Source organism: Bos mutus, chromosome X, assembly GCF_027580195.1.
Source record: "Bos mutus isolate GX-2022 chromosome X, NWIPB_WYAK_1.1, whole genome shotgun sequence".
Lineage (NCBI taxonomy): Eukaryota > Metazoa > Chordata > Mammalia > Artiodactyla > Bovidae > Bos > Bos mutus.
This window is the reverse complement of record NC_091646.1, coordinates 76607875-76613168: the sequence shown is the minus strand read 5'-3', so window position 1 is coordinate 76613168 and position 5294 is coordinate 76607875.

The following is a 5294-nucleotide window of genomic DNA, read 5'->3' as shown; positions in this document are numbered from 1 at the left end:
GTTTTGTCATCAGTGCTGTATGAATGCAGAAGTCTTGAGGCTACTACAAGAATAAGACTGAAAGCCAGAGGCAGGAGGCCTAAATCTAAAACTTGAGATCACCAGAAATCTCCTGACTCCAGAGACCATTAATCTATAAAAGCTCATCCAAAAGCCTCCATACATACAATGAAACCAAGCTCCACCTAAGAGCCAACAAGTTTCAGAACAAGACATACCAAGCTAATTCTCGATCAAAGCAGGAACATAACCCCAAGCACAAAAATACAAGTGGCCAAAAGTCACATCAAACCCATAGACACCTCAAAACTCACTACTGGACACTTCATTGCACTCCAGAGAGAAGAGATCCAGCCACACCCATGAGAACACCAACGCAAGCTTCCCTAACCAGGAAACCTTGACAAGCCACTTGTCCAATCCCATCTACAGGGAGGAACCTCCACAATAAAGAGGAACCACAAACTTCCAGCACACAGAAAGGCCACACCAAACACAGCAACCTAAACAAGATGAAAGGCAGAAAAATATTCAGCAGGTAAAGGAACATGATATAAGCCCACTGAACCAAACAGAAGAGGAGGAGATAGGGAGTCTAACTGAAAAAGAATTCAGAATAATGATAGTAAAAATGATCCAAAATTTTGAAAACAAAATGGAGTTACAGATAAATGGTCTGAAGACAAGGATTTAGAAGATGCAAGAAAAGTTTTAAAAGGACCTAGAAGAAATAAAAAAGAATCAATCAATAATGAATAATGCAATAACTGAGATCAAAAGCACTCTGGAGGGAATCAATAGTAGAATAACTGAAGCAGAAGATAGGATAAGCAAGGTGGAAGACAGAATGGTGGAAATAAATGAAGCAGAGAGGAAAAAATAAAAAAGAATTAAAAGAAATGAGGACAACCTCAAGACCTCTGGGACAGTGTCAAACGCCCCAACATTCAAATCATAAGAGTCCCAGAAGAAGATGACAAAAAGAAGGGCCATGAAAAAATACTTGAGGAGATAATAGTTGAAAACTTCCTTAAAATGGGGAAGGAAACAGCCACCCAAGTCCAAGAAACCCAGAGAGTCCCAAACAGGATAAACCCAAGGTGAAACACCCCAAGACACATACGAATCAAATCAATGAAGATGAAACACAAAGAACAAATATTAAAAGCAGCAAGGGAAAAACAACAATTAACCCACAAGGGGATCCCCATAAGGATAACAGCTGAACTTTCAAAAGAAACTCTTCAAGCCAGAAGGGAATGGCAGGACATACTTAAAGTGATGAAAGAGAAAAGCCTACAACCCAGATTACTGTACCCAGCAAGGATCTCATTCAAATATGAAGGAGAAATCAAAAGCTTTGCAGACAAGCAAATCTCAGAGAGTCAGCACCACCAAACCAGCTCTCCTGGAGAAGACAATGGCAACACACTCCTATACTCTTGCCTGGAAAATCCCATGGACAGAGGAGCCTGGTAGGCTGTAGTCCATGGGGTCACTAAGAGTCCGACACGACTGAGCAACTTCACTTTCATTTTTCACTTTCATGCATTGCAGAAGGAAATGGCAACCCTCTCCAGTGGTCCTGCCTGGAGAATCCCAGGGACCGGGGAGCCTGGTGGGCTGCCGTCTATTGGGTCACACAGAGTCGGACATGACTGAAGTGACTTAGCAGCAGCAGCAGCAGGAAACCGGCTCTCCAACAAATGCTAAAGGATCTTCTCTAGGCAGGAAACACAGGAAAGGTTTATAAACTTGAACCCAAAACAACAAAGTAAATGGCAATGGGATCATACTTATCAATAATTACCTTAAATGTAAATGGGTTGAATTCACCAACCAAAAGACAAAGACTGGCTGAATGGATACAAAAACAAGACCCCTATATATGCTGTCTATATGAGACCCACCTCAAACCTAGGGATGCATACAGACTGAAAGCAAAAGGCTGGAAAAAGATATTTCAAGCAAATGGAGACCAAAAGAAAGCAGGGGTAGCAATACTCCAGATAAAATAGACTTTGAAATAAAGGCCATGAAAAGCGACAAAGAAGGACACTACATAATGATCAAAGGATCAATCCAAGAAGAAGATATAACAATTATAAATATATATGCACCCAACATAGGAGCACCACAATATGTAAGGCAAATGCTAACAAATATGAAAGCAGAAATTAACAGTAACACAATAATAGTGGGAGACTTTAATATCCCACTCACACCTATGGATAAATCAACTAAACAGAAAATTAGCCAAGGAAACACAAACTTTAAATGATACAATGGACCAGTTAGACCTCATTGATATCTATAGGACATTTCACCCTAAAACAATGAATTTCACCTTTTTCTCAAGTGCACATGGAACCTTCTCCAGGATAGATCACATCCTGGCCCATAAATCTAGGTTTGGTAAATACAAAAAAATTGAAATCATCTCAAGCATCTTTTCTGATCACAATGCAGTAAGATTAGATATCAACTACAGGAAAAAAAGTATGAAAAATATAAACATACAAACATATGGAGTCCATGGGGTCACTAAGAGTCAGACATGACTGAGCAACTTCACTTTCATTTTTCACTTTCATGTATTGGCTAAGCAACAGACTTCTGAATAACCAACAAATCGCAGAAGAAATAAAAAAGAAATCAAAATATACATAGAAACAAATAAAAATGAAAACACAGCAACCCAAAACCTAAGGGGAAGGTTCATAGCAATACAAGCCTACTTCAAGAAACAGGAGAGAAATCCAATAAATAACCTAACTCTACACCTAAAGCAACTAGAAAAGGAATAAATGAAGAAGTTCAGGGTTAGTAAAAGGAAAGAAATCACAAAAATTAGGGCAGAAATAAATGCAAAAGAAACAAAAGAGACCATAGCAAAAATCAACAAAGCTAAAAGCTGGTTCTTCGAGAGGATAAATAAAATAGACAAACCATTAGCCAGACTCATCAAGAAACAAAGGGAGACGAATCAAATCAACAAAATTAGAGATGAAAGTGGAAAAATCACAACAGACAACACAGAAATACAAAGGATCACAAGAGACTATTATCAGCAAATATATGCCAATAAAATGGACAACTTGGAAGACATGGACAAATTCTTAGAAAAGTATAACTTTCCAAAACTGAACCAGGAAGAAATAGAAAATCTTAACAGACCCATCACAAGCACAGAAATTGAAACTGTAATCAGAAATCTTCCAACAAACAAAATCCCAGGACCAGATGGCTTCAGAGGTGAATTCTACCAAAAATGTAGAGAAGAGCTCACACCTATCCTACTCAAACTCTTCCAGAAAATTGCAGAGGAAGGTAAACTTCCAAACTCATTCTATGAGGCCACCATCACCCTAATACCGAAACCAGACAAAGATGCCACATAAAAAGAAAACTACAGGCCAATATCACTGATGAACATAGATGTAAAAATCCTTAACAAAATTCTAGCAAACAGAATCCAACAGCATATTAAAATGATCATACATCATGACCAAGTGGGCTTTATCCCAGGGATGCAAGGATTCTTCAATATTCACAAATCAATTAATGGGATATACTACATTAACAAATTAAAAGATAAAAACCATATGATTATCTCAATAGATGCAGAGAAAGCCTTTGACAAAATTCAACATCCATTTATGATAAAAACCCTCCAGAAAGCAGGCAGAGAAGGAACATACCTCAACATAATAAGAACCATATATGATAAACCCACAGCAAACAGTATTGTCAATGGTGAAAAAATTGAAAGCCGTTTCTCTAAAGTCAGGAACAAGACAAGGGTGCCCACTTTCACCAATACTCTTCAACATAGTTTTGGCCACAGCAATCAGAGCAGAAAAAGAAATAAAAGGAATCCAGATTGGAAAAGAAGAAGTAAAACTCTCACTGTTGGCAGATGACATGATCCTCTACATAGAAAACCCTAAAGACTCCACTAGAAAATTATCCGAGCTAATTAATGAATACAGCTTTTGAACTGTGGTGTTGGAGAAGACTCTTGAGAGTCCCTTGGACTGCAAGGAGATCCAACCAGTCCATCCTAAAGGAAATCAGTCCTGGGTGTTTATTGGAAGGACTGATGCTGAAGCTGAAACTCCAATACTTGGCCATCTGATGCGAAGAACCAACTCACCGGAAAAGACTCTGATGCTGCAAGAGATTGAAGGCAGGAGGAGAAAGTGATGGCAGAGGATGAGATGGTTGGATGGCATCACCAACTCAATGGACATGAGTTTGGGCAAACTCTGGGAGATGGTGAAGGACAGGGAAGCATAGCATGCTGTTGTCCATGGGATTGCAAAAAACTGGACATGACCAAGTGACTGAACAGCAGCAATAATATTTAGACATAATTATCTTAGTACAGACAGGGCACACACAGCATTAAAGACAATAAACTATTATTGTATACGTTCCACAAATTAGGTAAAATTGGTAGTAGGATCAAAAACATCATTAGCAAAGATTTAAGCCAAGAGCCTCAGGAACCAAATAATTTTCCTAGTATTTCCCCTAAACTGGAAAGATGATTGTTCAGAGCAGAAATTTGACTCTTCACATAGGTCATAAGATTGATTACATATGAAGATTCAACAGGTATAAAGACATAGACTTCAGTACATATTACACCACAAGGTTCTGCTTGGGAGGCGGTTAAAATATTGAGGGCTGTGTGAGTCCGCAGGAATGGTTTTACTTTCATTGAGACTTCTGAATTCAGCAAGCTAATGATTCACTATCATTCAAAGCTTGCTGAGTGAATTTTGTTAAAGCCTCTATGCGAGTTCAGTTCATTTCAGTCGCTCAGTCGTGTCTGACTCTTTGCGACCCCATGAACAACAGTATGCCAGGCCTCCCTGTCCATCACCAACACCCGGAGTTTACCCAAACTCATGTGCATTGAGTCGGTGATGCCATCCAACCATCTCATCCTCTGTTGTCCCCTTCTCCTCTTGCCCTCAATCTTTCCCAACATCAGGATCTTTTCAAATGAGTCAGCTTTTGCATCAGGTGGCCAAAGTATTGGAGTTTCAGCTTCAACATCAGTCCCTCCAGTGAACACCCAGGACTGATCTCCTTTAGGATGGACTGGTTGGATCTCCTTGCAGTCTAAGGGACTCTCAAGAGTCTTCTCCAACACCACAGTTCGTAAGTATCAATTCTTCTGCGCTCAGCTTTCTTTATAATCCAACTCTCACATCCATACACGACTACTGGAAAAACCATAGCCTTGACTAGAAGGACATTTGTTGACAAAGTAATGTCCCTGC